We start from the raw sequence: 12,677 nt of genomic DNA, 5'->3' as shown, positions 1-12,677 counted from the left end.
AGCCATATTTCTGGAGACCCTAACAAAGTGTGCGTTAAACGTGTCTGCAAATTCTTTTCCGGATATGTTCACGCCGTTAATATTTAGCGTATTTAAATCACCACCTTCACTACTTCGCCCTAATATAGCGTTTAGTCGCTTCCACGTAATGTCGGCACGACCTCGAGTAGACGTAAACTGATTTTTGTAATAGGTGTTTCTGGATTTTTTAAGTTCGGCATTCAAACGATTGCGATATTTTTTAAATGCTGCTAAATCGCATTCAGCTTTGGTTTTAATAAACTTATGATATAATCTGTTCTTTGCATTTATCTTTGCCCTTAATTCTTGTGTGATTCCTGGCTTGCGACTGTGACGTCTTTGTTTTCTAGTTACTAACGGAAAGCAGGACTTGTAAAATGGCTTTAGGATATTTAAGAATGCCTCATACGCATTATTGGCATCATTTGCTAAGAGGACAGGCGTCCAGTTGCATCTTTCGATCGCAGTTCTAAATGTGGACAGAGTTTTTTCAGAGACAAGTTGAAAGGAGTGTGCAGGACTGCGTTCCTGTTTATAAATATTTTTAACGCATATAAATATGGGCAAGTGATCGCTGATGTCAGAGATAATTACTACAGAACTGATCATACTAGGATCATAATTGGTAATAAACAGATCTATGAGTGATGAAGACGTGGCAGTAACACGCGTTGGTGCTTTAAATACATTAATAAGTCCATGCGTTCTAAGCAATAATTTAAGCTATTTTGGGATGTGTCTGTGGATAACATATTAATATTTAGGTCACCACCAAAAACAAGTTTTAACTGCTGACTGGCAGTGAAAGAAATCAGGGTTTCAAGAAAATCCAGGAATATAGCTACACAGCCCTTTGGCGGCCGATAGCATACTGCAAAAACAGTATTGTCTATGCATATTGTTAAGATTTCATAATCGCTCAAAGAAGTTGTGAACTGCTGCAGTAGTTCAGGGCGCTGTTTCTTCTTCAACAGCATTGAAACGCTGCCGCCAAGGCCGGTGTCACGATTTAGAAAAAAGGTCTCATAACAAGGCATTCGCAGAACATCACAATCATTTGTAGACCAGGTTTCGCTAATCATGATGGCATCAATGGGCACATCTAACTGTTGGAGGAGAGTCTGAAAATATTCTTGCTTATATCTAACAGATCGGACGTTGATATGAAGGCATTTGAATGACGTGTGAAAAACCGGACCAAGGTAATCTTTGAAGTCGTCGGGTAGTAGATAAGGTACTTTCGTTGTAGTCTGCATAACTGGTTGTAACACACACAAAAAATCGACTACCCCTTCTTAGTGCAGCTTGTCAAGATCGCAATAGTGCTGCGCGACTATTGCTGACGCACCATCAGTTTTTCTTATCAAAATGTTTCCGTTACTGTGCCAGATATACTTGAACTTATTTGCCTTTGCCCAATCCTTCACTTCCTTCAACAAGTCTCGATTTCGCCTGGTCAAGTTCTCCAGCACGTGAACATTTCCATCTGCAGTTGTCAGATCCTGCCTGCTAGTCCACCTTTGGTCCCTCATGCTCTGTCCTGCGAAACGGCAGATTATGCCAGGCACTTTGCCATGTTAAGGCGGCAATCGGTGTAGTGCTGGGATATCATGTTCTGACAACTGGGGTAATGCACTTTGACTGGCAATAGCATTAATTTTTGACAAAAGATTTCCATTGTCCGTTAGTGGTATACCATGAATTTCTATGTTCAGTTGTCAGTTGCGCCACTCGAGGTCATCAAGTTGGACGCTCAGCAATTCAAATTGCTGCTTGGTCACTTCCATTTGTACGAGCTTCGTCTGGATTGCCTTAACATCTCGCTCATTTTGTTCTGTCCGCGTCACCAAGTCTGAAATTTGGTCAGACATAAACTGCACTGAATGTACAATTCCGTCAACGGTTTTTTTCAATGGCAAGAGAACATCAAGCTTCCGGTTGATCTCTTGAAGTGCAATCCACATATCCTCTACTTTCAAGGGTGTTTATTTGTCATCCTGCTTTATAAGTGGCGTTTGTGTTCTACATTTTAAGCATTTCCATTTCTGGTAGGCTGACCTGTTAGATTTTATCGTAGCCGCGGATACTCCAGCGCAACTCCCTACATGGTATGCCAAATTGCATGCTATACATGATATACTGTCTTTGGGATTTGAAATTTCCTCTTCACACGCAACACATTCCATACTGAGAGAAAACAAGTTGAATACTTTGGCAGCAGCAGTGGGAGTGGCAAAACGGCAACACGGTACTTTGTGAAAACCCACTAACCTGTAACGGTATGGTAGAATGCTTAAAAACGTCCTCCCCTCGCCACCGCTGCTGCCAAAGTGTCGTCGGGAATGCGATGCTGCAGCTTTATAGCAGTAGCACTGATGTCAGCACCAAGCCGGTAGAGGTGGTGACGTCATTTTTTCTTCGTAGATTGTCCTTTGATGACGGAGCCGAAAAACTGCCTCAGCAAACGTGTGCTTCCTGGCTTGCGCAGGCGTCGATCCAGGTTTCTGTAACTGTATGGTAGAATGCTTAAAAACGTCCTCCCCTCGCCACCGCTGCTGCCAAAGTTACGGCACAAAGGTAGCTAAGGCCAGCATGCACCAAACGCAGAGTTGAGTTCGCTTTTCTGCGGGTATTCTACGTCCAGCTACTAATATATTGTAACAGTTGTTACACAGAAAGACTACTGTGGCCGCTGAGCGAGGGCACCGAAACAGCTGAACCAGCGAACGAGGGCACCAGGAACGGGGCCACACTTCACCGTCGTCTACTTTGTCCGATTGCGCTCCTTCTTCTACCTGTAATGCACGTGTCACTGCCCCCTCCTCTGGAGCCTCGCTCCGATGCGGTGTTACCGTCAGGCAGAAGAGCGGGGAGAAAAATCGTTGAAGAGTTACACCACGAGTCTGGCATCACGGAATAGACTACATTCAGCCTGAAAGTCAGTCGGGGATTCTCTCGTAGTATGGCGTAATTCGCAGCACATGAACAACGTCACTGCGCTTACTGTTGTGCGATGAATGAGCTGGCGAGGCTGGTGCAACTTCGTACGCTACGTCGCTGAGACGGTAGACAACAAGGTAAGGGCCGAAGTAGCGGCGCAGTAACTTTTCGGACAGCCCGCGGCGAAACCGGGCGTCGAGATCCACACATAGTCACCCGAGTTATATCTATCGTAGTTGCGTCCCAGGTTGTAGCGGTCAGCATCGATCTGCTGCTGACGGTGAATACGGTGTCTGGCCAGTTGCTGCGCTTCTTCCACGCGCTGAACATAAGTGGCGACATCGACGTCAAGTTCAGTCTCACTGTCAGGGGGGTCCGCAGGTAGCATAGCATTCAGGATGGCGGTGACCTGGCGACCGATGACTAGTTCAAACGGAGTGAACCGCGTCGTTTTTTGTTGCACGGTATTATACGCCAATGTTGCGTATAGAAGAATTTGGTCGCATGTTTTGTGCTCGACGTCAATATGCATGGAAAGCATGTCGGTCAAGGTCCTGTTGAGGCGTCCCACCAAGCCATTTGTCGATGGGTGGTAGGCTGTTGTATGGCTGGTGTGCATGAGCTTCAGTGCAGCCTGAGTGAAGCAAGCCATAAATGCAACTCCACGATGGGTAACGATAGCTGCAGGAGCGCCATGACGCACGACGATGTCGTGGACAAAGAATTCGGCGACTTCAGCAGAGCGGAGGAGACTTGGATGTCGCGCTTTCAGGGCGACGAAAGGCTGGAGGGGACGTAAGCGCCAAAGGAGGCAGAGATGACGACACACTAGTGTTACAGCTGCGGCCGACCAGGCCACATGTCCTGGAAGTGTCAGGAAACTGAAGTAAAGCCATGAAACCAAGATTTTGGCGCCCACAACCTACCTAGGAAGGGCAGCATGCCGGCAGAAAATAGGAGCCAGACAAGGCAAGAGAGATGGTTTCGCGTCCCTGTATCCGCTGTGGCCGCTTAGGGCACATGGTCCGGGAATGCCCCGAGACAGAGGTTCAGAAAATCGTGGCCAAGGTGAACGTGGCGAACCCTCTTGACACTGGGACTCTTGGCCAAACTCCAGAGACAAAGGCAAACGCTCACTGGGAAGCGGTTTCATAGGTGGGCAACGATTCTCTGTGTTCAGGGGAATCATTTTTCCCAGCTGGTTTATACTCAGGAGCGGACATAACAGTGATCAAAACGTCGCTGCTACCTCTTTTCGCTGCTACTACTTTTTCGCCACCGGCTACTGATGGATTTCTTTATTTCGGTATTAGTTAATTTGAGTTGCTGAAAAAGGTGACTTTAAATTGTTCATTTCTATTTCGCCGCATGACTTGCATTTTTCTTCTTCTTCTTATTATTATTATTCATATTGCTGTTTGCCTCTGTTCCCATTTGTAATGCGGGGATTGGCCCTCCGTCAGGAGACGTCAAAATCTTCTTTAACCTCACCCGGTGGGCAACTTCCCCATGTAATGTCTGAAGACCTGGCATAAAATAACATGTGTGTACGTTGCCCAACATCAGGCCTTCTGACCGCAAATGCAAGCATGAACCTGCCTGCAAACTTGACTTTCGCGGTCGCAAAATAGGAGGAGAGATTATCACGGTTGAGAAAGTAGTTAATACAGGGATTTGATTCGCTGGCACAGCGCTCATTTTTTAATCAAAAGCAGAGCTGGAATTCCTTGATGTGTGAGGATAACCTGCGGAAAATGATCCCTGGGGATCCGCATATTATCCAACCGTGCCTGTGCTTGTACTATTGTACCTTATTTATTCTGACATACAGCTTAGTGAAATTTAGTAGCAAGTTCAGCGCTTGCCCCTTTTTCCTGTCTGTGTGTTTTTGTGGTGTGCTGGTCCTTGATTAAAGCACATTTATGAAAAGGACACTTGAGCCAATATGTGATATGTATGCTACCAATCGCCTGTTGGTGAGAAACTTGATATCTTGCTTACGTATCGCTAGAACTATCACTTATTCACGTTGAGTTCTTTCATTAAAGACCTTACTGGATGAAAACTACTGAACATAAAGTAAAAAAGCAGCTTTCCTTACTTAAGTCGCTTTATTCCCATTATCACGCTGTATACATGCAAGGAGTACATAGCACGTTGTTCGGCTTTAGCTGTCGTTTGAGTGTCTAGTCATTGTGCGCGGGTAAACGTTTCACAATAATGAGTTGAAACTTTTAAAGCGGTTCCAAAGAAAGCCATGATAAAAACCATAAAACAGGTACAAACTCAGACACCCGCGTATTGGAAGAGATTAAGAAAGGTGTAAAAAGAGCAAGATTGGGGTGCTTATTACGATTCAGGTTCTTTTTTTACTCGGCAAGTGCTTTTCAATCCGACGGGCGACTCTGTTATTATAGTAATTGCACTCAAAAACGCGTGCACGACACAGACGCCCAGAACCACATCCTCACATTTGGACTCTGAGCTGCTGATGAATTGGCGCTGAGAATACTTTCAGAAAATCCTCTTGTGAAAGCCGCCAGAATATACTAATTTGCAGCAAAAACATTTGGCAACAAGGCCTCAAATCGCAGCAACGAATGTCAGTTATTTGCTGCGAGGAGGTATTCGACGCTTAAACATTATTCATTAGACGTCCCATTTTATATTTCGCAGCTTTAAAATTTATTTTACTGTTCTTGAAGTAACACTTAGTAATTTATTCCTGACCTTCAATTTAACATGGTTCCTTTGCTTCCAATCTGAAGCATATCCTAAGACCCGCTATGAATTTATTAAAGTCGCAATATAGGGGGTCTAAAATTGCCTGCAGTTCAGCGAAGCGTTCCTCGTTACTCAAGTGTCATTTCATGACATCCGATTCCACAATTTGTTTTTCTCTCAGTGAGTCACGATGTGGAAAAAGATTTAGGCTTACTGTGTCGTTCATACTGACGCGACTCGCAGAGGAAGCAACAGCCAGCTGAACTTTGAGCACGCCTGGCCCACTTTTACACGACACGTCTAAACCTAAACGCGGACGGGGAGATGAGGCTCGAATAGAGCGGAAAACCAGATGCTAGGCCGGTGGGGTCCGTGCGAAGCTCCTTGGAAGAAGTCTCAGCGTAGGCGGGTTTGAGGTCATCATTGAGGACGCAGCACGGCCCATAATAAGCAGATATAAAACGCACCTTACAGCATCTCACGTCTTGCAAGGACATTATGAACAAAATGGAGCGGTAAGAAAAACAAGAAACCCAGGTAATAGTCGTTGAACGCCCTCAGGCAGGCGTTGAACATAGTGCTGAGGCTTAGGTTACGGAGTCGAAGTTACAAGTATCCATGAAGTCGTATGCGGGCGCAGTAGATGCGTTCGATACCTGTACAGCAAATATCTCTACACAGAAGGGCGCTTAGACCGGAAGATACCAAACGCTATGAACCCAGTACAAGCTTGCAGTAAAGGCAGCCTTTGACCAGAGGTGGAGCCGCTCGAATTATTATTTTAAATTGATTCCCCGGGAGTTTGATAATTGTGTGCCATCGGTATTGAAAGTTGCTTTGTATCGATTAAAGTGAACTGCCCTGATACGGGCACCTACTGCTAGTATTAGAGTCCGATGATCACTTTACATATATTAACCCCAGCCATAGCTCCGCATTCAGACCTCAAATTAAGGGTCGTATCAAATCAAATCAAATCACCTTTATTTTCAATATTTGACAATGTTGACGGTCTCCGAGGCAAAACGCTGTAGGGACAGCGTGACGAGGCGAGGGACCGGTTGGCAGGCAGCAATGACAGCAGTAAAAAAGAAAAAGAAAACATGGGATATCTACTACTATTCCAAGAAAAGATGTCACACTTCGTCATAAATTTACAAAAATAAAAGGTGAATTCAAAGTATGGAAATATGTCAATACGTTATACAAAGACTAGCTTAATGACTGTAAAAGGTAATTTGTGCGGAGGTGTGGAACCACCCAATATTTAGGGGCATGTATTTTTGAATTACTCCAGTGTAACGTTTCACCTGAGAGTGTCATCACGAATTTCATATACTTTTTATTAGCTAAGTAGGCAGCGAACGCGTTGGTTAGATGGCATCCTCGAGGCATTGCAGATGAAGTTATGTGATGTTAGGAAGATAGTGAGAGACCGGAAAGCGTGGCGTGACATGGTCCATAGGGTCACGAAGAGTCGGACACGACTGAACGCCTAAACTGAACTGAGCATTTTTATGCACACGATGTTACAACAAAACTGACAATTTCACACATGAAAGACAAAAAATTAACTTTGTAACGTGTTTTGCACGTACTATTTTACGGCAGGAACAGAAAACACGTGCCACTTAATGAACATTGAACGCAAAAATTTGCGTGTCGTCATAGTGTTAATAAAGCTGGATAAATGTAACTTATTTAGTAACACTGGCACTTGCATGGCTTAATGACTGTAAAAGATAAACTGTGCGGAGGTGTGGAACCACCCAATTTTTAGCTGCACGTATTTTTGAATTACTCCGGCGTAACGTTGCACCTGAGAGTGTCATCACGAATTTCATATACTTTTTATTAGTTAAGTGGAAGTGGTAGAGAAGAGGGTAACTATAAAGAAAATGGCTATTTATTATATGAGGCTGACGAAATAGCTCAGCTGAAGGTGGTAAACAGGGTGCATTGTTTATGCACCGTATGACTTTTTTTTTTTTGACGCAATAGTGTACTGACATATTTTTTATTAGTCGTCTCGCATACTAATGCGCAGTAGTAAAGGTGTGAACGGAAGAGGGTGTGGTAAATTAATAGCGTACGGAGATTGAAAAGAGATCACGTATCCGAAATAAGGCACCTACAGCGGATGGCATGTCTTTCAGCTACCTGTACAACATGAGTGTCCCATGTCAACTGACTGGAGAATACGACACATAGTATTTTATCTTTTTCAATTCAATTCAATTTTCGCGATGTCACTTTTATAAGGTCCAGATATTATTAGTGAATTTAGTAAATTACGTTTATATTCAGGACGCAGAAATGGCGTATTCAATTACGCGTTTATTTTTGCAATGTATAAAGGCAGTCTTCCTTGCCAGGGGCTTCAGCGAATGCCTGTATTCTTTTCATGAGCCTGCAGAAAGAGGACAAGTTGAGGATTAGAAGGTGTCACTGTTCATCTATACTTCGCGGCTATATATGACTGAAACACAAAAAATTGTTCCCAAATAAAAATGCCAAAAATTGAGCACGTGGACCAACATCCAAATATGTAGCTTTTGCTTGTCAGCAGAGCGTGAGAGACCGGTAATGGCTTGTTTACTTCCTTTTTCTGACACACCGCCTTGGGCTTAGTTGATGGGAAGAGGACAGCATCATTTGCGATCGCCCTTACCTTCAGTGTTAGTAAAAGTTTATTAAATTTTTTTTTATCTCCATTGACTATTGCTGAGTGCTTATTTATCTCGGGAGCCTTGCAGCTTTCGTGAAAAGCTTTTCATGGGCTCTTAAGATCCCATTACAAGACAGAGTGGATGATAAGATAAAATCGCAGTAAGCCTTCGCCAAATACATATCTTAAGCAATACCCCACCAAAAATACTCATACTGTCCCTACATACATAACCGCACTGGTGGCGCTGGTGGACACTCTCAAGGTTCGTATACAGACAACATAAATACCCAAGCAAGTAGCAGGGTGGACAGCGGCCGATGTAGCTCAGTTGGAAGAGCACCGGACGCGTTATTCGGAGGTCGTGGGTTCGGATCCCACCATCGGCACGTTGTTTTTTCTTCTACTTTTTGTTTAAATATCTTTCCCCTAAACAGATTACATTACTAATTTCTGTAATTATCTAAGCAAACATTAAAGAAAAAAAAATAGAGAAAAAATAAATAAAACCTAAAGTACCATCCCCAACGCTTTCCTTGGCCTCGCCGACTGTTGGCTTCTTTCCTTCATGTATTATAACGAGCACCCTCATTTCCCCTTAATTGATCTGCTTGTAGCTTATGGGGGTCTCGGTTCTGGCAGTCTTGAAGCCATAGGTAGCGTAAGAGGGTTCTAGCACAGCTTTCGCCCTCGCTCTTGATCACGTTCTACGTGACGCTGGCGGTAACACAGGACGTTCTACGTCCGCCGCTATGGCTGAGGGTGGCGCTGGTGAACACTCTCAAGGTTCGTATACAGACAACATAAATACCCAAGAAAGTAGCAGGGGGGACAGCAGCCGATGTAGCTCAGTTCGAAGAGCACCGGACGAGATATTCGGAGGTCGTGGGTTAGGTTCCCGCCATCGGCACGTTGTTTTTTCTTCTTCTTTGTGTTTAATTATCTTTCCCCTAAACAGATTACATTACTGATTTCTGTGATTATCTAAGCAAACAATAAAGAAAAAAAATAAAATAAAAAATACATAAAAAGACCTAAGTATCATCCACAACGCTTTCCTTGGCCTCGCCGACTGTTGGCTTCTTTCCTTCATGTATTATAACGAGCACCCTCATTTCCCCTTAATTGATCTGCTTGTAGCTTATGGGGGTCTCGGTTCTGGCAGTCTTGAAGCCATAGGTAGCGTAAGAGGGTTCTAGCACAGCTTTCGCCCTCGCTCTTGATCACGTTCTACGTGACGCTGGCGGTAACACAGGACGTTCTACGTCCGCCGCTATGGCTGAGGGTGGCGCTGGTGAACACTCTCAAGGTTCGTATACAGACAACATAAATACCCAAGAAAGTAGCAGGGGGGACAGCAGCCGATGTAGCTCAGTTGGAAGAGCACCGGACGAGATATTCGGAGGTCGTGGGTTAGGTTCCCGCCATCGGCACGTTGTTTTTTCTTCTTCTTTGTGTTTAATTATCTTTCCCCTAAACAGATTACATTACTGATTTCTGTGATTATCTAAGCAAACAAAAAAGAAAAATAAAATAAAATAAAAATTACATAAAAAGACCTAAGTATCATCCCCAACGCTTTCCTTGGCCTCGCCGACTGTTGGCTTCTTTCCTTCATGTATTATAACGAGCACCCACATTTCCCCTTAATTGATCTGCTCGCACCACTTCTAGTTATTTTCGTTTGTTTCCTTTCTGTCAACCAAACAAATGCCTCCAAGTTATCTTGCTGGTACAGTCTTTAATAGTCAACAAACCAGAAGCGACAGCTAACAAAGGACTAAATTTCTTTCCTTGAAAGCAGAAGGCAAAGCTTCTTTTCTTCAAATAGAAGTTTGGAAAAACTGTTCCAATTAAAGGCTGAGTACACACCTGCAGTTCTTTTACTATCATTACACACTACGTATCTCAATGATTATTAGATTAACAAATAATCGCGGAAGCTCATAACGACATTTTTTTGTTTACGACATGAAGACATTTTTAGCCGTAAATCGTACAATATTCGCTATATTGTATTATAAAGGGAAAATAACGAAGGATAGATATAGAGTGGAGGTACTCTCGAGAAAGTTTTCAAATGAATGGAACCTATCCGTGAAGCTTGATGCAAAGACTCGATTTCGTGAAAAATTGTGATAGTTCAGAAACGAATTCGAATCACGTGCCTATTGTAGGCAACCTACGTGCGCTACTTGCTAGTGTAAACGGCAGAAACAAGGAGAGCTTTCCATGAGTGCTACACAGTCATTCGTGTCGCAAAAGCAATCCGTCGTTGCAATGGCGGAGGAAAGAGAGAGCTTTAACGTGGCGGAGAGGTGTTAGTCCAGACGTATACCGATTAGCCGGGCTCCTTCTATGCACACCGGATGGCCACACTTTGCCACACTCTTTTCACTGTACATGGGCAAATGTCACACGATAAAATACAATACGTCTTTTTCAGTACGCTACCGCTATGCTAATACTCCTGAAAAACACGGGACTAAAATCGCGGCACAAGGGGATCAACAAAAAATTAGTATGTGTAAGTTTCTGTGAGTACAACTTCCCTGTGCCTGTCGCCAAAAGAATTGGAGTTTCTGAGAGGCAGGGTAAATGTTAATTGAATGTTTTCATAAGCGCTCCTCTGCCATTTTTTGCTAATACTCTTGAATATTACATTTTTTTACCCGTACTTCCTTCAAATCTGAAGAGTGCATTTTTTGCTCCTTTTCTTTTTTTTTTTCAAGATATTTAACCTCTGTGCATCAAGCTCAATCTACCAGTAAACAGCTTTTAACCTGCGGATCTTTAAATGACGACTTCAGCATGTGAACAAAAAATGATATCTGAATCATGAAATTAACAAACAGAAAGTCCAAATTCTAAATATATATGTTATTTACCAATTTGATGCATGGCTAGAGAATGTGTACTGAATGATCCTGTCCTTGCACAATTCAGGAACAATTACGAATGACAACTACAAAGTCATAGGCCATACATGACTTACACAGCACATTGTCGATGTCGTTGAGAGCAGCCGCGAGCTCCGCACCGCTCTTTCCGCGGATGTTAGTGCTGTGTACGAGGTTGCACAGGAGAGCTGTGACATTTTTCTGCGATGCGCCTGGTAAAGCATTCCTCACGAGGCACTGCGGATGACATAAAGCGAGAAAAGGACGATACCCAGTTTTTTAGGAAGTGTTTTGCGGAAACCAAAATCTGACATGAACTTGGGTGCTCACTAATCTACTACCTGGTAGAGAATTATTTAAATAAACGAATGAAAATTTGCTTTTTTTTTTAATAACTTAGCATCCTGTGTCGTTACACAAAACGGCCTTCCTTCTTCGGTGTACTTCTATCAGAACAAAATAGCGATTGGTCGAAAATATTTTGTTTTGCTGACAATGTTTGTTGTATGTGTGCTTCTTTATAGCGCTACAACAGTTTGCTCAATTATCACTAGTGCGAACTTAAAAGAAACACCTACTCAGTTTACCTTCAGAAACAAAATAGTTAATGAATTATTCCAAAAAACGAGTGCTATGAAAATCATGCCAAGTCCCCCGCCGAAGTTGCACTAATAGTTGCTTCGTATCAAGTTCAATACCTTGTTAAGCTCAGTACAGACCGAAAATAAATTCTCTTTTTGGCTACTTCAATTTTGGCCTCCTGGAAAATTTAAAAGTCATTTTCAATACTCTTATTGACGTGCTCTGAAGGAGTGGAACTGGTCAGCCCATTTTAGGGGTATTGCACATTAGTTTCTATTATTAGAGTGGAAGCATCTGCTGCTCCATGCCTGCCAATGTCACGTTCAGCGAGTGGTTGGCCTTCATGCGATGAATCGCACATATTCTTCCCTTGGCTCGTGATATACACCCACGAGGGAAGATTGAAAGGGTTCAGTGATATCAGCGCACATGTAATAGCAGGTGCGTCACGGGGACTAGGCGCCGCTCGTTTCTGCTTGGCACAACTCCTTCGTCGCACACATGCCAAATTTCCTGGGCTAAAAGCTCTAGTACTCCGTGTTATCGCTTGGCCGGCTTCGCACACCTCAAGTTTTCGGTGTCAACGCTACGCCGCTGTGACACCACGTAAGAATAACAGCTGTTCTGCTTTACGTTCGCTGGCTCCGTCACTGTAATAACACTTGACTAGAAGAAGGTATAATAATAGCTTCTGCGCCAGAGGTTTCTCTAGTTTCGTCCAGGTGCGATCCTACAGAGGGCGTAAGCTCTTTGGCGGCGTCACCAAGCCAACTCTGATCATCCAGCACACCTTTCTTCTATTTGGTTTTTGAATAGTTCAATTCCAAAATGTTTTTCTAGCA

The 12,677-nt window shown here is 43.5% G+C and overlaps 1 non-coding gene across 1 annotated transcript; it reads left to right on the top strand.

The window, feature by feature from the left end:
* Positions 1–9,713: 9,713 nt before the first annotated feature.
* Positions 9,714–9,786, top strand: TRNAS-AGA (transfer RNA serine (anticodon AGA)). Its single transcript has one exon. It is a non-coding gene; the product is annotated as a tRNA-Ser (tRNA).
* Positions 9,787–12,677: the final 2,891 nt, after the last annotated feature.

Source organism: Amblyomma maculatum, chromosome 10 (genome assembly GCF_055883805.1).
Source record: "Amblyomma maculatum isolate TAMU_Amacu chromosome 10, ASM5588380v1, whole genome shotgun sequence".
In the NCBI taxonomy this organism is placed as follows: Eukaryota; Metazoa; Arthropoda; class Arachnida; order Ixodida; family Ixodidae; genus Amblyomma; species Amblyomma maculatum.
This window is presented reverse-complemented; position numbering and strand designations above follow the sequence as displayed.